The sequence below is a fragment of the Denticeps clupeoides genome, chromosome 2 (genome assembly GCF_900700375.1).
Source record: "Denticeps clupeoides chromosome 2, fDenClu1.1, whole genome shotgun sequence".
Taxonomy (NCBI): Eukaryota; Metazoa; Chordata; class Actinopteri; order Clupeiformes; family Denticipitidae; genus Denticeps; species Denticeps clupeoides.
Window position 1 is genome coordinate 5,234,578 of NC_041708.1, and position 25,539 is coordinate 5,260,116.

The 25,539-nt window shown below is 44.1% G+C and overlaps 1 protein-coding gene across 2 annotated transcripts in view; it reads left to right on the forward strand.

Annotated features, from left to right (window-relative positions):
• The first annotated feature begins 238 nt into the window (after positions 1–238).
• The window catches only part of pcdh15b (protocadherin-related 15b), a 209,906-nt gene continuing 184,605 nt past the window's right edge, over positions 239–25,539 (forward strand). For both annotated transcript variants that reach the window (XM_028964715.1, XM_028964706.1), the window contains exon 1: positions 239–423. The gene's annotated coding sequence lies outside the window, so the exon portion shown is untranslated. The remainder of the gene's footprint in view (positions 424–25,539) is intronic.

Consider the following 25,539-nt stretch of genomic DNA (forward strand, 5'->3'; position numbering starts at 1 on the left):
TATCATTTTCTGAGATACCGTGGTGCTTTGGGCGGAAACTCTGCCTGGAACATTTTTTTATATATATATTGCCACGAAAATAGAAAAAGTCTCATTCTGAATGAATATGGGGGGGAAAAGAGTAAATAAGTCGCGCAGCGTGCGTGCGTGCGTGCGTGCGTGCGCGCGCGCGCGCGTCCCCCCCCCCCGCGCGCATGTGCCGCGCTCGACGCTTGGAGGGAGGCGCTGGCGTCTTTCCTGCGCTCCAGCCGGACCCGCAGCGGGCTCCCGGCCCCGTCCCCCGTCTCGCTCCCACCCGTACGGACCCTAACCGACCGCCGGGGACAACTTTGCCTGACGCGTCCGCCGGAGTTCCCCGCGGAGGAATACGCGCTGAACATGTCGCCGCAAGCCGGTGTCACGTGGTCGCAGACCGTAGAACAGGTAAGGACCTTCTTTTACCTTCATTTTTATTTTGATACGACGTCCCCCAGAAAAGAAACGTGGCCACCGCACGCTCGTCGCCACCATCGTCCCCAGACTCGTTCCTGCCCCTTTTCCCCTTGGGTGGGAAACCATCACGGATGCACCTTCTGCTGCTGCCCGAAACCCCTGAAGCTTCCAAAGAGCTACCCTAAACCCCTGAAGCTTTACATTTACATTTAGAGCATTTATCAGACGCCCTTATTCAGAGCGACTTACAATCAGTAGTTACAGGGACAGTCCCCCCCCGGAGACACTCAGGGTTAAGTGTCTTGCTCAGGGACACGATGGTAGTAAGTGGGATTTGAACCTGGGTCTTCTGGTTCATAGGCGAGTGTGTTACCCACTAGGCAACTACCACCCTACCACTCATCAAAAGAAGTCTTCTGAAATAATCCCAGAAAAATGGGTTCGAAAAGAACGCTCATCTTCGCCCTTGCCTTGCAGCGAAGCCCAGATGTGCAACCTGCTGCCGGTGCTGTGAAAACGTCTGTGCAGATGTTCCGTCACGCACCTGGCAACCGCCCGCCCACCACCAGCCCATTGCACCCTGTTCAAAATGGGGCGGGGCGTTACATGCAGTTTTTTTTTAGCAAGTGAAGAAGCAGCAGGAGCGGAGCGCTCCTGGGGAAAGCAGGCCAACTCATATCGCTCAGACCGACGGTAAAATGGCATCGTGGGATGTTCCGTTTCGCAGGTTGAGCTTCTTACGTTTAACGGCCCCCTGGGGCCAAGTCAGCATTTTTAAACACGCTCAACAGGCAGTCGAGATATTGCTTTTTATTATTACTATTACTTTATCTTTAATTTAGACACTTTATTTAATTACATGTGTTTCATCTGCATGAATCCTCATTCCAAGCTGCGGTGATTCAATTGATGTGTATGTACAGATTTAATTAAGGTTGTCATAATTGGGCCGCTCATATTGTCATAGAGTGTTGAAATATGACAAATATTTAACCAAATTCTTCCTGATGTGGCCTTGGTATGGTGTTATTTAATCTTTGGTGCTCATATAAGTGCTCATAGAAAAAGATTTTTTTGAAACATAATAGTCATCCTGAAACTGGAAACCATGAGCTTCAAAATGCAATCAGTGAATAAACCTGAAATGCGGCCCAGTTTTTCTGAGGGCGTTACGTAGACACCTGTGATCAGCAGCTATTTTTCAATAGATCTGGACCAAATTGAATTGGAGGATCGTCAAACCCCTAAAACCTCCTAATTATGCTCATCACAAACAACCGTTTAATTGTTTCCACCGAATTTAATTACCCCCGGCCATAACTCTGTTCATCAGCGTATGTTTATGTGCTTTTTATGAAGTGCTGCAGTCAGGGAGAGATCACGGGCTGCTGTGTGGGGACCTTTTGACCCCTTCCCCCATCATATGTTATTTACAGATCAATTAATGTGAAAGATATTGTGCAATGTAGCTGTAATGGGATGCGAAGTTGAATTTATAATTTGTCGTTTATGGGGGAGCCCAACACATCACCCCTACGTGTTTGGGAAGTTAAACTGTTGGCTGTGACCGTTTCGCCATCAGTATAACTTTCAGGGGCTCTGGCCATTTTCCCAAAATGGAAATTTCTGTTTGTCTGGCCGTGCGTTTTTTAATTTTTTTTTTCAATTTTACACAAACTGGTGCAAACGCAGCCATCTGCTGCGAATCAGAGGCGTGCTGGTGCTAGAGGGGACATCGGGCTGGCCGATAACAGTCCCGGCTTCAGCCATCCACCCATCCATCCTTCCAACCCGCCAGTCTTCTGTGTTTAGTTGTTGTGCCAAGATTCTGTGTTTAGTAGTTGTGCCAAGATTATCAACACGAGTATGGAAAACTCTCAAAATGACTATTTATATTCATGATATGCAGGTATTTTTTAATGGGAACACTTAAACACCACAATGAAACTCCAAGTCAGTGGATTCAAACTGTCCACTTAGGGAGTAACTCTGATTGACATGCTGTTGTGCCAATGGAATAGACAACATGTGGAAATTTAACGGCAATAAGCAATAAAGGTGGTTGGTGGGTGGTGACCACAGACCACTTCTCAGTTCCTATACTTTCTGGCTGATGGTTTGGTCACTTTTAAATGCTGGCGGAGTGGCCACCGTAGTGGTAGCATGAGACGGAGTCTACAACCCACACAAGTGGCTCAGGTAGTGCGGCTCATCCAGGATGGCACATCAATGCGAGCTGTGGCAAGAAGCTGTGTCTGTTAGTGCACTCAAAAAAATTAGTTGTGTAGTGTGCAGAGCATGGAGGCGCCACCAGGACACAGGCCAGTACATCAGGAGACGTGGAGGAGGGTAACAACCCAGCAGCAGGACCGCTACCTCCACCTTTGTGCAAGGAGGAACAGGAGGAGCGCTGCCAGAGCCCTGCAAAATGACCTCCAGCAGGCCACAAATGTGCAGGTGTCTTCTTATACAGTCAGAAACAGGCTCCATGATGGTGGTATGAGGGCCCGACGTCCACAGGTGGGGGTTGTGCTTACAGCCCACTATTAAAGCATGTTTGCCATTTGCCGGAGAACACCAAGATTGGCAAATTCGCCACTGGCACCCTGTGCTCTTCACAGATGAGAGCAGGTTCTCACTGGGAACATGTGACAGCGTCTGGAGACGCCGTGGAGAACGTTCTGCTGCCTGCAACATCCTCCAGCATGACCGGTTTGGCAGTGGGTCAGTAATGGTGTGGGGTGGCATTTCTTTGGGGCGATGCATGTGCTCACCAGAGGTAGCCTGACTGCCATTAGGTGCCGAGATGAGATCCTCAGACCCCTTGAGAGACCATATGCTGGTGCGGTTGGCCCTGGAGTGTGTCAGCAGTTCCTGCAAGACGAAGGCATTGTAGCTATGGACTGGCCCATGAGTTACCCAGACCTGGGACACCATGTCTCGCTCCATCCACCAACGTCATGTTGCACCACAGACTGTCCAGGAGGATGCTTTAGTCCAGGTCTGATCTGGGAGGAGATGCCTCAGGAGACCATCCCCCACCTCATCAGGAGCACGTCCAGGTGTTGTAGGGAGGTCATACAGGCACGTGGAGGCCACACACACTACTCATTTTGTCTCATTTGGACTTGTTTTAAAGTGTTTTTTCACTTTCATTTTGAGTATTCGATCAATACTTTTTTTTGTGATTTTGTTGTCAGCATGTTGAACTATGTAAAGAACAAAATATTTAATAAGAATATTTAATTCATTCAGATCTAGGATGTCTTATTTTTTTGAGCAGAGTATGTTAATAAGCTGTTTATTATCTTTAGTGTATTTGATTTCAGTGTGGCAATATCAGACCAAAATGTGATAGAAATCAACATCTCCTTAGCCTGTTGTATCTGCTCATGTGACTGTCATGTGACTTTCTTTTTCTTTTTTTTACCTGTTGTAAATTGACAGTTGAATTTACCCCAAATGCGAACATGTGAGCTGTCCTGGCTGAATTCTTAATGTGAGTTTAACTAGTCCCACTGAGCTCTCAGGATTTATACATTCATTAGAGTGCAAAAGGAGCAGAGGCTCAGGTAGCACTTGAGGTTTTGACTGTACAAGAAAGAGGTTGGATTAGATTCTTCTTGTTATTTTATATATATATATATATATTTTATGGTGCACAGTTTCAAGATCAGTCATGAGGTTGTATCATAACAAACACATTCTCCCATGGGTGTCGATTGATCTCGGATTCTTTATATATTTTATAAGGCTATATATTTTAATATATTGTTGTTATTGACCGCTGTTGGCCAAGAAGAGGGTGGGATCTACATTTCTCAAGGACGCCCCAGGCTTACAGGCTACGGCATCTGCTTTACATTAAGGGCGTCATGCCAACCACCATTGCAAAAAAAAGTGCTTTACAAAGTAACGCTGATTGATTTGTGTCAGTCAGATAACGGATAGTTTGCCGAAATCAATACGACACTTAAACACCGATTCTCGTCTGTGGTTCCGAGAAGACTTGAATACTCCTTGCTTCAAAAGATGAATGCATTTTCAGTTTCTTTGAAGCTACGCTGATTTTCCAGTGTCCACGCCTTGAATTGTGTTTTTTTTTTTTTTTTGAGACGCGTGGTTCATAATTCGAACCACGTACAGTCTGTTTTATTTCTGTTCACATTTTCAGGATCAGAAATGACCACATTAGCGGGGCAGTGCGTGTGGAAGGTGCTGGGTATTTCAGGAGCATTAGGTAGCGGTTGCAACCTACAGGCTAGAGGAGGAGAGGAAAGCCAAAAGAAGGCTTATGGATGTGCTGAAGGAGGTCAGCGTGACAGAAGACATTGTAGATAGAGGAGGATGATCTGCTGTAGTCGAAAGAGGAATATATCACAATATATTATTAATTTTTGTGCTTATATATAGATCTTAGGTGTACCCTAATACTGTCTCTTTCCAAAACTACGGGCCATTTCGCTGTGTGTCGCCGTAAATGCTAATGAGGAGGAGAAAGGTGGGACGAGGAGGAGAGTGGCCTATAGAAGTTGAGGGGGCATTCACTGAAAAGACGCCATCAACACCATTCACCAACCAACGTTACGGAACTAAAAAATGCAGTTGTGCTCATTTGTAAATTCAGAATCACAAAACAACTGCGATGCCTCTCACATTTAGAAGCCACGACAGCTGGTTCAGAGTTACTTTTGAAAGTGAAAGTGAAGTGATTGTCATTTGTGATACACAGTGCAGTACATGGTGACACAGTGAAATGCGTCCTCTGCTTTTAACCATCACCCTTGAGGAGCAGTGGGCAGCCATGACAGGCGCCCGGGGAGCAGCGTGTGGGGACGGTTCTATGCTCAGCAATTTTCTGAATAATGGGGAGCTAGGCAGCTAGGCCACCACTGCCCTTTTTAAGGGATTCTTAGGGCGGACAAAGCTTGAGAAAGGGGAGGTAACCTTTCCCCTTATGATGACATAAGGAGACAAATTCCATATCCAACTGTCTGCGCTGCTGCTCTCTGGACGGTGAAGCAGGATGACCAAAGCACTCTTTACACCTATCGCCATTTCTAGCCACTGCAGGACCATAGACAGGCTAGGGGACCTCGTATTAATTTTAAGTAGTCTCACAAAGTGACATTTTCATAATAGGGGACCTTTAATTGAGTCATTATTTCAGTTTTGGGGTGGAATGATTGGAATGGGGTGGATGATTTTGTGGGAAACGTCCATGCCTGGAAAGCACCAAACGTCAAGTAACGATTTAATTAATTAATCTCATCAGGCCACATGTCACTTTATGACAAACAGACTCAAAGTCTGTCAAACCTCATTTCTGTCTTTTCCCATATGGCTGCCAAGAGACCGGAACTTCAGCTGAGACTTTGTTGTTTCTCTCCATATCGACTCAGAATGATGTAACACAAATCTTTGGCTTAATTATTTTGTTCTTTTTTCTGTCTGGCCTCAGAGAGGGATAAAAAATGCGGCGAAAAATCCATTTCGACAAATCAGAGGATGAAATGATTAAATTGCAGACGATGCTCAGAGCTGTAAATTGATTCGCCGGTGACAAGAGCTGACGGGTGGTGCTGGCAAGTGAGTGAGATCCACGGTGAGGATACAGGACCTCCAGGCTTGCAGGCCTGAAAATTTTCATGAGGTTGATACTCGCTGTATTTGATATTTTCTTCGGCCTTATGACACATGGGTGTGTTATATTATACTATGCATTGTTATTACAAATTAAGAGTGGGAAATCTGACCCACATGACTCATGTCTTCAACGGGGCAAAAACGAAAAACCTATAGGGACAGCATTGCTTGCTGAATGATAAAGAGGAGCTGCAGAGTTAAAGGGTGAAAATCACAATCTGGCGCCCCCAGCTAATTCCAGCACCTCGGTCAGCGACACAATCCTCACCGCTTTCTTTAAGTCCTTTACTGCACAGTTTTAATGAAGCAGAATCGTGGTGGTCTGGTGGACAGACAGAGAAGACTGGCAGGAGGCAGAGGAAGGAATGTCTTGTGTGTGTGTGTGTGTGTGTGTGTGTGCAGTAGAGGAAAAAAACACCAAACAGAATAAAACTAGAGCAACACAACAAAGGCATAAGACAACAAAGACACCAGGCTGACTTGAGGGTGAGGAGGCGCCTGGGGGTCTTCCCTAAACTGGGAGAGCCGCGGCTCGGTCTGGGGACACAGTGATAAACTGTGGCTTGTGGATCAGCTTCTGCTGGAGGAAACCACACGGTGTTCTCCATCATTGTAGTACCGCACTGGCGCTGGATGTGGTTTGGAGAAATGGAGGTGTCCTTAGTTGGAAGGGTGCATGGAAGCATGGAAGCTTGCAGAATAATGATGTTTGCTGAAACAAAACTGGTTTATTTCATTCGTTTTTCAGTCATTTCTGCAAAAGCAGTGCACGTTTGGCCACAGAATCTGTTCTCTTCCAATTGATCAGAGTAAACAAGACATCTGACACAGAAACATGAATTGTAGTGCCTTCAAATGTGCAAAAGCAACATTTTCTGGGTTGTGCACAGACATTTTGTGGGGACAGCCAGTTTCCAGTCCAAAGAGTTGTACACTAGTTGAATTGGTGACTCTGAGTGTGTGAGTCAATGGTGTGTGTGTGTGTGTGTGTGTGCACCCTGCAGCCATGACCCTGTGAAACAGGACTAAGCAGTTCTGAAAAGTGAGTGAGAGTCAGAGGGCAAAGGGGAAGGTGCATGAGCGCCACCTGGGGTCTATCTATGCAAATACTACATGATTAACAACATGAAATAATTATGTGTAGTCGATGAATTGTATCGTACAGGTTAACCTTTTTTTTTTTTACTAAATGTTTTTGTAGGTGCAGTACTGTTATTCATGTGCAGTTTCTTATTCATTCAATTCTTGACAGTGAGTGTGTCCAGTTACCTGTTTCTATTGAAAAATGCTAATATTTACATTCACATTTAGAGCATTTATCTGACACCCTAATCCAGAGCGATTTACAATAAGTAGTTAAAGGGACAGTCCCCCCCAGAGCAACTTAGGGTTAAGTGTCTTGCTCAGGGACACAATGGCGGTAAGTGGGATTAGAACCTGGGTCTTTTGATTCATAGGCGAGTGTGTTACCCACTAGGCTACTGCCACACTGTATATATGTAAACCTGCATTTTTGTTCACCCCCAATGCTGTTCAAACATTGTTGCAGGAAAATCCTGCATCAGCTGAGCACTAGTTGGGGTGTTAATGCAGGTTAGAGCTGTGGGATAACTGGCTGCTCGGACCCATTAGTGCTGACGACATTGCTGAACACATGAACAGCAGAGGTTACGCAGCCAACATATGCTTGTCCTTTTTACTTCCAATTGGCCTTTGGCACCATTACATCTGGCAGCCCTTGCGCTGGCCTGTCGCTCGACGCTCCACTTCCCCTTTTCAGCGTTTCCGTGGGGAGAATTAAGGGGCTGGATAAGCTGCCTGCTTTGATTGATTGTAGGCTGCTGCACGTCGACAGGACGCTCGCATATTGCAAATGAGCATTCCGCAGAGGTTAAAAGTCGTAGGTTTTTAGGACGAGGGATCTTCATCAGTAGGGCTGTGCAATATGGACAAAATAATCGTATTGCAATTTGTTGAACGAATATTGCCATTGCGATTTTATTTGCGATTTTTGGCAACTGAAGTGCCAAAGAAGTGCATAACAAAACATTTCACAATGAAATAACATAGTATTGTGTTTAATAAATAAAACAGACAACATATAATAAATTAAGATTAACTAACCTCAACTCTAGTTAATAGCATACTGTACAGATTAATACTAACTGCTTGATAAACAAAACTGTAAAAAATTGTCTTAAAAACAGACATGGGAAAAAATAAAGATGAACTAACCTCAATTCCAGTCATAACAATAAATAAAAACTAACATAAATTAAAACCAAAAAACAGTTTTCTCTCTTAAAGATTTTTTTGCAAAAAATGAGTGCGAGATGGCAGCTGGTAACTTTTGTCAAGTGTTTATATTAGTCTTCGGAAGTCGTCTTTTCTGACGGTGTGTGCAGGTATCATATCCTTGCATGTATGATAGGTGATTGCGTCGGTAATTTCTTTGTGCCGTTTTGATCATAAGGCACGCCGCTTGCACATGCTTGAACAATGGAGACTTGTTCAGTCTGTTCGGGCTGTCTTTGTGTGCTTTTGTTTGTTTCGATGGACTTTGTCGACATGCATTGATCATGTAGTTGTTTATGACGCGGTTTTAAGCGTTGGAACAGATTTGTAGTATTGCCCCGTTGGAATAATCATTTCACAAGTCTTGCAAATCACCTTGCTCTGGTACACATCCTCTCTCCTGAATCCAAAATACTCCCAAACGACTGACGTTGAATTTCTCTTTGGCACCAAATCATTTTTATTTTGACCTGCATCCATGTTTTATGTTCTTTCCTCCCGCTCACCTATTTGATTCTCCCGATCAGCTTCGTTGTGCGCTCTGATTGGTTAACATCTATCTCCCGCTCAGCTTAGCTGTGATTGCCCGGTGCGCTGTGTCAGCTCTGATTGGTTAACATATTAAAATCATGTGCACAATAACGTATTCTGGATAAAAATCTAAATAAATTAATGGATAAAATCGCAGCCTTAAGCGGTTTAGAAATCGCATGTGCTTAAATCGCATTTTTTTTTTTGCGATTTGCACAGCTCTATTCATCAGTGTAACAGAGCCAAAATCTTTTACCTGGTTTGGTCTTTGGTCCTGGACCAAACCACCAAACAATAAATTAATCATCTTTTCCCAAACATTAAAACAGCTCATAATAAATCAGAATGTGCATTCATCATTTGAAAACATTTGAATTGCACAATCATTCATTTATAAATCATTTTACATACAGTATTTACTAATACTCCCCTCTCCAACACAATGCCATGGTAAGTACCTAGCTCCGCCCTTTCCCCGATGCCCGGGAAATTATCCCTGCAGTCTTTTCACTGCTGGACTTTAGCAAGAGCTATACAGTGAATACAATTATCACCAACATCCGGCTGCTTGGAGTTTTTGGTACCAGGTAAGGTGACCTTAGCACTGTTACAATCAGATTCAATAATATATTCAATTTTTTTTCACTCAAGACCAAAAGTAACCAATCTGAATATGTTAATATGTAATATAAAAGCCGTTCATGATGCTTCATGTCAAATGTCTCTTACTGTCCCCAAATCCAAACCTCAACATGAACAATGTATTCATCTTTTTTTCTTTTTTTTTCAGCCGTGACTGACATTGCAGAGAATTGATTGTGATCAGCTCCTCATATTGGGGGTGTAATGTGAAGGAAGTGTGTCGAATCCGAGGCGCTCCGTCCGTCATTCAGGATCTGTGATTGAACTGCTAAGTGGATTCACGCTGTTAATATTTGATGAGCCTTCATAGGTTTTCACTCCTGCATGGCGTGTATCGTAGCGGAATAAAAAATGAGGCTTCTTCTTCTGGTTCCACCGAAAGGACAACCTGGGTGTTTAATTACTCATCAGCGAGACGACTGGTCACATCAGTGATTTGTTCTGATCGCCTCGACTCTTACAATGATCGCCTCAGGGCCAAAGGGAGCCAACGGCCACCACCTTCACAGGCCGTCTTAAACAAAGGAGTGACTTTTTTTTCCAATTGCCAAATAATCGAGGAATATTGCCGCGCTTCAGAGGTTTATGAATTCATTTTCAGTTATTAACCTCTGCTGGGTTAACATAACTGTTCAAAAATGCCAAGTCAAGTCAATTAAGGGTGTTGTTCCTTTCATGCCTTTCGGATCCACCGAATCAGCCAAGGATTTAATTAAGGCACCGGATAGGCGAGCAAAGCCCAATTGTCTTTGTAATAGGACTGGAAGCCGTTCCTCGAAGATTTGCTTCAGAGTTGTTTCTCCGTTACCCGGGGCAGCCGGGTGGAGACAGGAATCTTTTTATTTATTTTGTTTTGGAATGTTAAATTTTTTTTAAATGAAGCAAGTGATTATCCACTAGACACGCTTTGAGGGAGAAATATAAAAAAATGTCTGTCTGTCTGTGTGTGTGTGTCCATGACAATCCATGGCAGGATAGAAAAACAATTGAAACCATGGTTTCTATATCTATTCCACAGACCCCATTGGCTGTAGAAAATGTTTAAGAGATGTTTCATGCAGGCAAATTAAATCCATAATTATGCATCCGTGAATTGCAACTGCATGGTGCCTGGCATGAGGCGAATGTGAAAACACAGGTCGTTTTTTTATTTTGCCATAATAAGAGAGACCCCCCCCCCCCCCCCCCCCCCCCACAACCCCTCCCACCTTTATTTGATCTGAATACTTGCACTCCCCTATCCTTTTAGCGCAGTCTTTTACTCCATTGCAATGAATTTATTAAAGCCTCTTGGCTTGGGCATCCTCCGAGATGCACGGCTGAAAAGCATTTCATTTCATGGGTGGTTATTATTCAACCAGAAATGATCAACTTAAGTAATGGCTGAGGAGGAAATCGTGGAGGAAGCATTAAATCTTCGGGCTTGCTGATTTATAAGTGGCCCAAATGAACAACAATTCAACAACGCTTGAATATTCCGAGTGTCATCTTTCAAGGCATTGTCATTTTGTTCAAACTGGAGAGCTGTGAGGCTTACTCAAGTGGCTCTTCGTGCACATAATTCATATTTGACCAAAAAAAAAAAAAAAAGACTGCCCTACAGTCTCCCCTAATCCCGCTGTTTTTCTTTTTTTTAAATACTAATTTCACCATGGTAACCATGTCTTTAAAACTCAATGCAGTGTCCTCATATTCCCGTCCGCCGTGTTCCTGTTATCAGTCCTACCAGACCGTGTACCGGCCTTAACTCCTTAAAGTTCAGCACAACAGACAGCTCGCTTAATAATTCATTAAGCCTGGCGAGCGTACGGACACGGAATAAAAACGTGCGGAGCCTTCACCTCCTGACAGAGGCTTTAGGCGGTTGAGACGTGCTCGTGACACCAGAGCGCTTTCCTGGTGTACCCCGGGGTACGAGAACCGAGCAGGGAAATCTTGGGGAGATCATCTAAACTCGGACAGTCGGGGGTTTCCGCTGTTCAAACGGCATCAGAGCGCATAGATCCAATGAGGAGTCGTCTGGTTCTAGATGTTCGAGAACCAATTACTGTACATCCTGAAAGGATATCTCCCTGTGCCCGTGTTGCCATTAACCTCATCACGATCATTGGATGTTGCTGCTATGACACCTACTTGGTCCATAGCAGTCCACTTTTGGTGAAAACTCCACTGCAGGTGGAGTTTTTTTTTTTTTTTTTACAGGACCTGTCTGCAATGTTTGACACAGAGTGTCATCATACCCTCTTCACCTGCTCTGAGACCTGAGACCGACAGGCCTTTAAAACCGATCCCACTTTTACCTTCCGGACTGGCAGCACGTAATGCTGGCTAGTTCCTGTAACAATCCTCCCCAGCGTCAGCGGACCTCAGGCCCCGCCCCCTTCCTGATTCCCTGCACCAGCGTTCCGGGGGCCGGCACTGTGTAGTCTGTGTGGTGTGAGCGTGTACTGCAGGGCCCTCGCCCACCAGTCCTGATGGAGTCTCCGGAGACTCTGGAGTTGGCATGTGTTCTGGAGAAATGTGCTTGTGTGTGTGTGCGCGAGTGCGAGCTGGTTGAATCAATGTGTGTTGCCCGAGTGAAAGCAACCTTTCCATTTCCCGTTTCCACTTCCATTTGCCCCCAGTAGAGCCCCACGTGTTTGTCCAGTTGAAATAAAATGGTTTTCTCTTTAAGCACCTGCACATGGGTCCTCCCCTTATTTTAGATGTTGCGACAATTCCAGAGTTGGGTTGAAATTAGGTGCCTCAGGGATCCTGTTAGTACTTAAAAAAAAAGAAAATTACAATAAGGTGCCCATTGCTTAGATCCTCTTTCATGTCGCAGTTTAAATATTTACATGAATGTTCAAATATATGAATTCATAATAATATTCATTCGAATCTCACAAGAGCCATAGATTAAACAACAATTACAAATGATATCTCATGACCCATAAATATTATAATATTACAAATACTCAAACATAGTGAGTACACTCACATTTTTGTGAATATTTTATTATTGTACTTTGATACAATGTAAAGTAGTCAGTGTGCCCTCAGAATAACTAAACACACAGACATTGAAGTCTAAACTCCCTTATCCAGAGCGCCTTACAATCAGTAGTTACAGGGACAGTCCCCCCCTGGAGACACTCAGGGTTAAGTGGTAGCTCAGGGACACAATGGTAGTAAGTGGGATTAGAACCTGGGACTTCATAGGAGAGTGTGTTACCCACTTTACCACTTTACATTCTCTCTCTATGTATACACACACACATGCACACACACACAAACATTTTGTATATTCTATTCTGGCCTTTAAAAATGTATTTTGTTGCTTTTCCATGTTTATATCTTTGGAAGGTGGCGCAGCTAATTTATAGCAAATTAGTTTTCTTGCAGTGTCACTGTTTTCAGCAAAAGCCTGGGACATTCTGTTCAGTTTGGTTCACCTGTGAAAGGGTGATAAGCAACAGCAAAAAAAAAAAAAAAATATATATATATATATATATATATATATATATCTATATTCCTGCCTTCACCTGCAGCCGAGTGTCAGAAAATCTGACATTGTTGTGGTGCTGTTTCAGTGGCTGAATGCTGGTGGCCACTCTCTAGGCCGTTCCGGTTGGCACGCCGTCAACAAAATATCGAGAAATGGCTCTTGCTCGTGTGCTCATGATTGAGTAGGAAAAGCACACAGTGGATATTCTAATCACTGGAAGAAACTGCTGGGTTGTTTCGAGTCATTAAAAAGAAAGACGCATCTCATGTCAGTAGGCGTCGGTGAGGACTCCTCTCTCCCGATGGGAGGTGGGGTATTTCAGTCACCATCATTCATTGGAAGACATCCGATTCCTCGTTCTTCTGATCAACATTTTGGCTTGAATTCTCCAGCAATTTTTTTTTTATTCATGTCATCAGACGGTATGCGTACAAAATGTTCTCATTCGTGCCATCAAACGCAACAAGCAGCAGATAAATAAACCGCATTTCGGCATTATTGCATGCATGCTGGTCAAGTTGGTAAGTAACAACTAGAAGGCATTGAGCGTTTTTACAGCCGAACATGTGAGCATCACTGTGAAGTCCTAATAAAGGATAAATGACAGAAGACAGACAGCTCTGTGGGAAATTACACACTTCTTTACAAAAGGTCCCTGTAACTACTTATTATAAGTCACTCTGATAAATGCCATGAATGTAAATGCTGAGTAGGCAAGTAGGTATGGTCTACCTTAAAAAATAAGGTGTACCTTTGTATGGTCTACCTGAAGTGTGTGTTTGTGTGTGTGTGTGTGTGTGTGTGTGTGTGTGTGTCAAAACAGACCTTGAGTTATGATATAAGTGGATATTTGCATATTATTTGCATATTTTAACTATATAAAATATCATCCTTTGACAATTTATAATCCTTTGTGTTACTGTACAATATTCCATGCACAAAATTGTCATCTTGTCATCCAAGACAGAAAGAAAAAATAGGACATTTCAGGATGTTTCAGAGAATTATAATTATATTATAACGCATAACATTTAATATACAGCGGCATTAGTCCCATTATACTCCCATAACATTATGATCACTTGCCACCAAAACAGCATTGAAGCAAGAAGGCACGGACTCAACTGGACATCTGCTGGTGTTTGTTTTCAGCTTCAAATACAAAAAGGTTCGCTATCTGGCAACACGTTTTAGGCAAGTGGTTTTAATGTAATGGCCGATTGCTACGTGTGTGTGCTATCTAATTTTCATAATTGACAACAGTGATGACATGAGGTTAATATTTCAATGTACGCCCCTAGGCTCCTGTGAATGTGGCTCCTTGGATATGTCATCGTTAGCATGCTTGGCACTGCATTTCAATCACCGCACCGTTTACCCTTTTACGCCGAGAGGAGTATGGCGCCACGGTGAGTTCGGGCTCGAGCGTGTTTTGCCTGCCAGCCATTCCCAAGGTTTCTGGAAAGGTTTGTCAAATCTGAGCCTTTTCACTCTGGATTTTTCTGGCCGCTGCTCATGCGGCCTAATGGCGGCGTGTTAAACTTTGGCTTTTATTTTATTGCGCTCATGTAAATTTCAGCAGGGATTTGTTTTTAATAATAAATGGCCTTTTGCAGGGCCAGAAATACAGTGGGTGTTACAGTACTAGGGAGGCGGAGGAATGGAAGATGCGAGGGAGGGGAGGGACGAGGTCCGTCTCTAACTATGGCCAACAGAGCCAGAGAAGTCATGTCAGCACTGCTTTGAAGTTAATGGATGACATGCAATTAAAAGCAGAGCGCGAAAAACTCCGCCAGTCATCCTGTCCAGAGATGTTTCACGCACGTGTCTCGTCGCTTTCAAAATTGCTGCCTTTTCTGGAGGAAAATCTTCAGTAAGACTCTTATAAGTGGTCTTAATCCAGCAAGAACTTCATGTGGCTGCATTTATAGACATTGAAACCCAAACCCGGGATGATTTTGAAACAGTGAATAAATATTGTGCAGTAATATATTGTAATATTATTAAAATGTACACAATTCTGCATTCAATCACTCAGTAAACATCAGTAATTTTTCTTTTTAGTATTAATTAATCCAATTTGCTGTAATCAATGTTTTTTTTGTTAGTTAGACGCTTTGTTATGAACAACTTTGAGTCTCCAGGAGTGCTAAGGACGTCTCTCCTTAAATAACCAGTCGGGGAAACTCGGGGCGTGTTAAATAATTCTGTGTGAACTGGATGGCCGCTACAAAGGTGATGCTTTTGGCAAGGAAACTGCATTTGCCTGCATGTACCTCTTCTGGTCTGAGGAAAGGTCCTGATGTGGGAATGTGGAGGGAATAAAACCTCTAGAAGGCTTTAAAGTTCACAAAGCGATAGTGATCACACTTGACAATTGCATAAATCCAAAAAAAAATTCTCCTTTTGATCCTTAGTTGTCAACGTTTGTATAATCCACGTTTTTCCAATAAAAAGCCAAGGGCTTTGGATATACCAGAGGTTAAAGTTCACGTCTTTTGGTGTAGTTTCTGAATGAAATAAGATTTTTTTCCCCGCAGCAAACGAGATATATCATATATCGATGTAGGACCACTGCTCCTCTTTAAAAATGGAAGTCTTGGTGGTTCTTTTTTTTTTTTTATTGTGTTGAATCTTTCAAAGATCTTGGTGCTCCGGATGATCCATTTAAAGGAAAGGTCACCGGCGGATTTATTAGACAGAAATGGGGTCGCCCGTCTCAGTTTGAACTGCAGATGACTGATGAACTCCTTCGCCCTGCTAGAAGACATGTGACAGAGGAACTTCCTCCAGTCAAATGAACGGAGTATTTGTCATTTGGAAACGATGGGCCGTCCAGTTCAGTGACCTGATGTCCTACTCATCTTCCAAATGGGCAACATTCATCTCCACAAAGCGGTGTTTGGCAGAATAAAGATAAAGAATGTGTTCCGCTCCAAGTAAAAAAGAAACGTTTTCTTTCTCGGAAGATGAATAAATACATTCTGAGCAGCTTTATTGAAATTGGGCCCTCTTCACGCGCCACTCACTGTTAGAATTTTCTTCCGCCGTCGGAAGAAAGATTCACTTGATGTGAGAGAAGGGTGAGCAACTGACCTCGTGTCCATTTTGAATCTTGTGTCTCGACTGACGGCAAGAAAAATTTCGCGTGTGTTTGACGTCATCTGAATGCACAGCCGACCGAATGCTGGTGTTGGACTCTTTGATTTAGCAAAAAGGGTCGGCTTTCAGTCCGAGGCCACGATGCCTGTAATGTAGAAAAATTGACGGGATGCATCGTGATACATCAGTAATTGGTGCATTGATAATTTGAATCGAATTGTCAAGATTTACAAATGAAAAAACTTAAATAAATACAATACCCGTCAAAAGATTGGACATGCCTTTGCATGCAATGGTTTTTCTTTGTTTTTCTTATTTTCAACAATGTAAAAGTAGGAAGTTAAAGCGAGTGAGCGGTCATTAAAGCAAACAGATTGAAAAATCTAAAATAAACCGCATCCTTCGTATTCATCTACAACGTAGGAAAAAAAAACGAAGAAAGAAACAAACCCCATTGAATGAGAAGATGCATCCAAACTTTTGACTGGTACTGTATATATAAATGGACCTGGATAATGAACCTGGTTGCATTTTGGATTTTTGTTTACATTATTTTCTGTTTGCCTACAGTGCCGTATTATTTATTTTAACGTAAAGATTGAATTACTATAAATTGAAAAAAAAAAAACTATTATTTGGAAAATAAGACCAGGGCCCTCTTGGATGGCTCTACAGCAGCACAGTGTGTGTAAAAGAAATAAAAGCTTTGCTGCAGACTCGTAAGTGAAGGGTTGCGGGATTCGCATTCCGAACCGCCAATGTGCCACTGAGGTCCCCTTGAACAGCCGCTCCCCACTGCTCACTAAGGGTGAGGGTTAAAGGCAGAGGACACATTTTGTTGTGTGCACCGTGTCCTGTGCTTGCTGTGTATCACGATGGCACAAACAATGGCTAAAAATAATTAGCCGTTCAATTAGGTAAGTGGCACTTGGTTGCTGTAGGTTATCCTCTAGTCTCAGGAGACAAACGGAGAAAATGTGTGTGATGAAATGACCCCTGAAATTACAAGCGACACCGAGTATAAAAAGTAAAGCTTTGAAAGTTCTCTGTGCATTTAGAAACAGCAGTAAATTAAGTCTGCTCGTCCACACATTCCTAATTGCACGGTAATAAATGCAGAGCCTGAGTGCGAGTGCGGTGCAGTGAATCGTCCTGCCCGCGCTGTCTGTTAATGGCTTTTTCTTCTGAATCCTGTAAGGAGTTAAGAGACGTAGATGAAAAAAAACTGAAAAAGTTGGGGTGCGATTTGGACTCTGTCGTCTCCGGGGTCATCATTATCCTAGTGTCTGCTGCATCGTGTTTAAAAGCCTCGGTAGAACAGAGTGAATGAGGATCGCTTGATAAATCATGACCTCTTTGAATAAACGCGCTGCGTTCGGCAGCTGTTCTCGTGGCGCCGAGCTTTGAAACAGACAGGGGAGGAAAGTGTGTGCAATACTGGCAGCGTTCCGTTAGCGAATCTGAAGTTGAATAATGTCCTCATGCATTCGTCCTCTGTAATTCATTTTTAAAAGCCCTGAAATCAGCTCCGATATTTGTTCTAATGCCCTTTGCCATTATTGCGCGATCGTTCCTTAGACGCTGTTTGTCTGAAAGCCACTTAAGCCACCCCCCACCACACACACACACACACACACACACTTTAATTAAATCAGACTTAATTGGTCAACAAATGGGATTCAGGGGGTTTTATAGAGTAGTTCTGTAACCGTGGACAACAGAAAACTCGTTTAGAGTCTACCATATTTACACCATGGTTTGACAGTATATGAATTTTCTGAATTACTGTGCTAGTCAGGTCTGGCAACCATCTGGTTAAATGCTCAGTTCTGATTGGCTGGCAGGCCTGAATTAAAATATTCTGAAATACTATGAATGAAATACATTATAATACATATGGAAAATATACGTTGGAATGTAAGTGTGGATATGAAATGCATAGGTGATGAACTAAATGCTTAAAACTGTTATTTAACAAATTAGTAAGAAAAAGGGTTCTCGCACTTCTGCACCTCAGCCATGATTAGAACCATGTAATGTACAAGTAATGGTGAGGATTGTTCTAAGTGGAGGAATTAGCGTGTCTACTAAGCCATGATAACGTCCTGAAAGTCTAGAGGAGCATTCAGAAACGTTTAAAATCAAAATACAGGAGGCAAATGTACAAATGACCAAATTAATATGCAAAATGATTTTATTAAAACAGTCATTTTGTGAAAATAGTTTAAAATGATGTCTAAACATGTTCAAGGAATTCTCAGAATTAGGGAAGTTTTAGAATTAGCTAGGAGGTGGAGTTACGGACATCTTCGGGCTTTTTGCCTTACTTGCATACTGCTGTAGTGTGTACATGCAATTTGAAATGTGTTTTTACATGGTGTCTACGCAGTGAATAAACCCCAAAAAATTCATTCTGTAATGGGGAACTTGGCTCGACTCTCACTTCGCAACAGCGTTGCACACTGGTAGAGACAGGCCAGATTGACACGTTTCCAAGTGTCAGGCCTTCTTCAGATGACACAATACCCAAAATGACAAACCACTTCAACAACCTCCCGCCCCACCAACACACACACACACCTTAATTAAATCAGATTTAACTGGTCAACAAATGGGATTCTGGTTTTTTTTATTAGTAGTAGTTCTGTAACCGCGGACAACACGGTTAGAAAACACAAATTTAGATGCGCTTGCTCGCTTAAAGGAAATACCGCGCCTGACGGAGAGCATCGGGACGTCCCAGTCAGAGGTCACTTCCCGTGATTGACGGCTGCCCTTTCTGGTGGATAATTGCATTACAACGCTCTGCGCTAAAACAACGGGAAAAAACATTGATTTTCTGTCCATCACGCCGTGTCATATTGATAAGCCATCTGTCCACGTGCGAATAACGATAATCCCTGTTGTGCCACCGATGCCAAAACTGTCCAGATTTGTTATGGATTATCTCTCTTGTTTTATCTCACTCTCGCACCAGACAGATATTAAGTACAAGGATATTACAATTACAGACACCGGCCACCCGGACTCCATCGGACAACGACTTCGGGCCCATAGTGCAAATACCTGCCTGGCGTATTGAACCGTAATTACGGGTGCAGGGATTTGCCGCTGTGTTTACTTTTGGCACATAATAAAGGCTGATCTGTCTTGAGTTTTTTTTTGGGGGGGGGTTAAAAAAGCCCCCCGAAGGACCAGCCCCTTTATCCCCACCCACTCTTTTTTAAAGCACAGGCAGGTGGCTCAGCGGCGCTGCAGTGGCCGCGCACACGGGCAGCTACGCAAACAGCGCGTAATTGGTTTTTATTAATCAAATATATCAGAGGACAAGTGCGCGCGGTGCCATGAGAAGGGCTTTTTCTCCCCCCTTATTTACTGAGTAAAAGAACCTCCAGCGTCTTCTCCCACACTTTGATCTCGGACTTGCAGGCAACGCTTGATTTGTTCTGAATGAGAGCCAGTCCACAGTGCTGCTCTCTCCTCGCTGCAGTGTGTGTGTGTGTGTGTGTGTGTGTGCACGTGTCATACCCTGTGCAATGGTTAATGTAACAACATGATACTAAGTCCAAAGGAGCCAAGATATAAGTCCTACGCCAAAAAAAAATGTAATAGCTTTTTTCCCCCTCTCTCTTTTTGCCGGTTCTTGGCTTATTTTTCATGTTAGGATTGCTCACATTGGGGCACTTATTCATTTCGGAAAAGCGGGGAGGAAGATGAGTTGAGATGGCGCGTATCCGCCGGCCTGGCCCTGTGAGCATGACTCAAAAAGTCAGAGTCAAAACGTGTACTCAGCTACGGTCGAGAGGGGCGGGGGGGATACCAAAAATTAACACATTTGCATGGCTAATTATGAAGCGTAGTGGATGAAATGCGCCATTTCATTTGATTTTTCATACCCGTTCTACCATCGACAAGCGCAGTTCATTAACAGGCAGTGGTTGCCCAGCAACCAAAAACAAACCTCTTGGTGAATTCGTAGATCAGAAGTGACATTTGTGTCGCGAGGTATGAGGTTGTTGCTACAGCTTTTGACCGCTGCTCAGCCAATTAGATTTTTGGGCCGGAACTAATGGGCTGTGGCTGGTGGGCGGTGCTCCGGCATGGAGAATTTTTCACATTACACGCGCACAGATTTGATTGGGGCTCTGGGTCCATCTTAATTAATTGGTTGAGAAATAGGGGTCGTGATGAGCTCTGGGAACTTTAAGGGCCATAGGTCTATACAGAATGAATTAATCTGATCTTTTTCAGTATGTTTATTTTAAAGTGATCAACCAGAGCAAAAAGGTTTTGTGCAGAAGACTACCTAAATGAAATCATTAAATCAAGAAGCACAAGGGGCAGTAGTGGCCTAGCGGTTAAGGAAGCGGCCCTGTAGACAGAAGGTTGCTGGTTCGAATCCTGATCCGCCAAGGTGCCACTGAGGTGCCACTGAGCAAAGCACCGTCCCCACACACTGCTCCCTGGGCGCCTGTCATGGCTGCCCACTGCTCACTCAGGGTGATGGGATAAATGCAGAGGACAAATTTCACTGTGTGCACCAACCGGGTGCTGTGCTGCTGTGTATCACATGTGACAATCACTTCACTTAACACAAAAATCACAAACCCAGCCCCCAGGAAGCAGCCGTGGCCGGGGTTGTCATCCTGTACATCGAATAAAGTGATAAGTAAAGTGAAGTGATTGTGATGCACAGCATCACAGCACACAGTGAAATGTGTCCTCTGCATTTAACCCATCACCCTGAGTGAGCAGTGGGCAGCCATGACAGGTGCCCGGGAAGCAGTGTGTGGGGACGGTACGTTGCTGAAGGGGACCTCAGTGGCACCTTGGCGGATCTGGATTCGAACCGGCAACCCGAAGGGCCGCTTCCTTAACTGCTAGGCCACCACAGCACCACATCTACCATCACATCTACCCCACATCAGCCCCACATCAACCATCAACATTGTGGATCTCTCTGCCTCTGCCGTTTAAAACTAACGACCGAAGACGCCTCTACAGCCCGCTGCCTTTATCTACCACGGTATCTGCCACGGTAACCCGAGTCTGCTGCCGCGTCTTGTGCCGTGAATGCCGCTGAGCTCGCTCGCTCTCTCTCTGTGCACGCAACCTCCAGCACTGCGATGTCCGCAGCTCCAGGTCCTGACGAAACTGTTGACCGTTCAAAAACGATTAAAGTCCGAGCAAATATTACAGTGTCCAGTAGAGGCAGTGTGCTACTTATTCTGACATATTTTAAAATGAATTTGGTGTCTGGGACCCATTTCTCTGTTTCAGTTGGAGAAAACAGCTGCTTTAGAGTCTGGTTGCGGAAGTTTGTTTTGCCAGTCAGTGTTCGGGACTCAGACTCAGTGTTTAAATCTAAACCTGTTTTCTCTGGCCTTCTGTTAAAGTCCCAGACACAGTGTCAATTACTAAATCCACTTAATTACACAGTCACCTAGACAAACACAGACAGTGTTAAATTCACCTTAGTTAGGCTGTCCTAGTTAGGGTACCGAAACATGAAACAAACCAGAGGGTCACCACAGCCAACACCAAATGGACCAGTAGCATCATAATGGAGACGTAATGTACACCTTAACACTGGACTAAAAAAACAACTCTGCACTGTCCAGGACCTCCAAACATGGACAGTTGATCTTTACTACATGTTGGACCTCTCCACCTCCACAATTGTAGGACCTTTTCTCTTATTGGACAAATCATCACCAACCATGCACTGACACCATTTACAGGCTCACTCTACCCTGGAAGGGCGTCCCTCTCTGTATCACTCCTTCCCAAGGTTTCCTCCTTTCTTCTTTTCTCTCTCTCCTAGAGTTTTTTTTTTTGTGTGGAGTCAAAGCCCATTGAGACATACTGTATGTGATTATGGGCTATATAAGAAATAAATGTTGTTGTTGTATTTCTGTTTTAGAATTTCGCACAAAATAGTGCAATTCTTGCTCTGAAACTGCATGATTGAAACGAGCCTTTGGTTGGTGTTTGGACCCTGAAAGCGGCTGAACGTTTCGAGGTTGTTCTTTTTCCTATGCAAAAACATAAGGTCAAGCTCCCGACTGTACAAAGGTCCCTGACAGTCGATATGCAGCCGCTGATGCCTCCTCTGCACCTGGCAACGTGGCTTATTCCTGACGCAAGGAGTAAAAAGCCCGCACAGGTGAAAACACAAAACCGTGTGTTTTGCACATTTGGAAGCGGCGTGACATTTCATAAACCCCAGCGCCGGGGCCCGCTGATTTCCGTCGAGTCATGCGGGCGAGATGGCTGGGTTGCGGAGGCTGCACGCCCCCATGGGATGCGGCAAATGAAGTCCCGGGGGAGCCGCAGTGATCGCTTATGCCTTCCTGAGCGACGAGCGAGCATTTGCATCCTCGCTTCGGTTCCCAGTCCGCGCTGCCGGTAAGGGAGATGGAGCTATCCCGGCAAAAATAGGCCGGCGGTGCCTGATGGCGGACTATCGCGTATCTGGCAGCACGCACAGCGAGATCCGGCGCCGCTTGGGCTCATCCCACCCTGGCCAGAATTAAAACACGAGTCCAGAGCAGACTTCCAGCGCCGTGCAAATGCAAACAGATCGATAGGATTATCGGCCAGCGAGAAAGCTAAGAAGACTTAACCTTTCAATTGATCAAATCCTCGTTGCGGTAGTGATGGGAGTCAGAGGCGTCTGTTTAATTTTTCGAAGGGTTTTCGGACTTGGACTGGTGCTGGAATACCGGGAGTATCATGTTTCGTAGCGATTATCCAGTGAGCTACGTGTGGAAATGAACACGAGTCAGTGTGAGGCGAACTCTGGGATACAGCAATAACCGTTTATGCATCATAGTGCATTATAGGCACTTGCTCTTCATCTCCAAGGTCGCGAGTTCGAATCCAGGCTCAGGCCTTGTGTGCGGAGAGTTTGCATGGGTTTCCTCCGGGTTCTCAGTGTCACTTCCTCTTGATCTCCAAGGTCGCGAGTTCGAATCCAGGCTCAGGCCTTGTGTGTGGAGAGTTTGCATGGGTTTCCTCCCGGTTCTCAGAGTCACTTTCTCTTCGTCTCCAAGGTCGTGAGTTCGAATCGAGGCTCAGGGCTTGTGTGTGGAGAGTTTGCATGGGTTTCCTCCCGGTTCTCAGGGTCACTTCCTCTTCGTCTCCAAGGTCGCAAGTTCGAATCCAGGCTCAGGCCTTGTGTGTGGAGAGTTTGCATGGGTTTCCTCCCGGTTCTCAGGGTCTTCTCACCATTCCAAAGGCCTGTACTCTGGCGACTTTGAATTGTGAATGGTGTGTGTGTGTGCCCTGCAATGGGCTGGAACCCCAGGGCTCCCAGGATGGTCTTCGGTAACTGCAAGCTGGAGGAGGACTAAGTGGATATGGAAATTGAGTGAGTTCAGGTAGAAGATAAGCCATGGGGCCAAAACTCCACACTCCACTCCAAGCATTTGGGCAATATTTGTATTTACTTAGTGGTCCTTACATTTTTTTTTTAAATATTTGCACAAATATTGCTTAATAAAATAATAATGTTGGCTATGCATTTCCATAAGAAATAAAATACTATTACTGGAAGTTGTTTTATGTATTTAATCCTATAGATTTGCATCAGAGGAAGAAAGGAATGCTAAATTATCTAAATTGTGAAGGCTTATTTGTATTCAGTTATGGAAGCGGCCCCGTAATCATGAGGTTCGAATCCACTTAGCAAAGCACCGTCCCCACACACTGCTCCCCGGGCGCCTGTCATGGCTGCCCACTGCTCATCAAGGGTGATGGTTAAAAGCAGAGGACACATTTTGTTGCGTCACCATGTGCTGTGCTGCAGTGTTTCACAATAACAATCACTTCACTTCCACTGTCATATAGGGAAACACCACTAGATGGTGCTGTTTGAATGTGCAACCAAAAATAACACACAATGCTGATTTATTTTAAAGCATCACAGAAACACGTTGGTAAAATAAAGTGGCAATTGGTTGTTTGAATGATTGACGCATGAGTATTTTATGACATATATTGCTATGTCTATATGATGCATTGACAGATGGGCTGATGTTATCCCGTAACGTTATCTGACTCTGTGTAAGCAATAACTTGTACAAGCTTTTTTAAAACAACCCACAACCCAATTCAGCAAATAAGAGCACTGCAGACAGGAATGTATCTGTTCAATCTATTTGTTAAATTAGAAGTGAGGATTCCGCTCCACTCACAGGATTATTGGGATTACTTCAGGATTTGCCGCCTTTGTCGTTGTTCGGAAACTCTTTTGATGTTCGCGTTTTATTGTTGTTTTTCCAGCGTCAAGCAAACAATTCTTATGCAAGGAGGCGAGACTAACTGATACTCAAGAGGGACGAACTGCCAGTCAAGAAACAAATGCTAAATATAAAACCCCAGAATTTACGTGCCTTTCGTTTAACACCCTTTTTTTTTTGGCTGAATAATTTCACGCTCAGCTCAGACAGGCTCGGAAAACTAGCTATAAGCTGCGAAATACGGGTTTCGCCGTTTTCTCTCATGCCCCCTAGATAAACAGGCCGTCCAGCTAATTGTTTTCATTTGAGTGCGGCTTTCTGGCACCGAGCACAGCTCTTTCGTTTTATTCTTCTTCTTCTTTTCTTTTTTTTTTTCCCCCATTGCACAGTCTCTTTCATTGCCTGGTCGTGAATGGTGTCTGGGAAGATATATGAATATTTATCCTGCACGTTCATTAATTTTTTATGAGTATTTATCTGATTGGGTCTGGTTCAATCCAAATACACAGGGCGACAGGAAAATATGTCATTTTCGCTCAGCTGACTCAGTCATATTGTCTCCCTGTTTGAATGCCTCTCAGATCAATGACATTTGTTATGGCCATAGGCTGCCAGAGGTAATTAAAAAGAAAGCAGGCACGGGGGGTGGGGGGGTTAGGTTCGTCCTGCACATAATTCTTCATTATCTTCTCGATGCAGATGTTAGCCCCAAAGGGATTGGATGATAAGTGGGCGCCAGTCGCTAGATGGACCTTAAGCTCTTTCTTTTGATAAGCCAGCAAAATATCGTTTATTCATTAATGACCTGTAAACATTATTGAGGCGATGCGCTTTAATGCTCGTGGCATATGCTCGGGTTTAACATGCATGTGAAATGCCCAGCCACCTGCTTTGTACCTACACTTCCTGGACACTTTATTAGCTGCAAGGCCTACCGCACCAGCTCCTGGACACAAGACCATGCCTGATTACAGTGGGGTGCCGTTCGGAGCGCAGCGAGTGGCTCAAGTGGATTGGGATTGCTGGGCGTGGGGTGGTTCACCACTCGGAAATATGCAAACGGGGGCACTTTAGTGTGATAAATAGACAAATGGTGGACTGTCCATAATATGTAGAGTTCTTCTTCAACATGATGAGCTGCTGAGCAGGTGATTGTAGCAA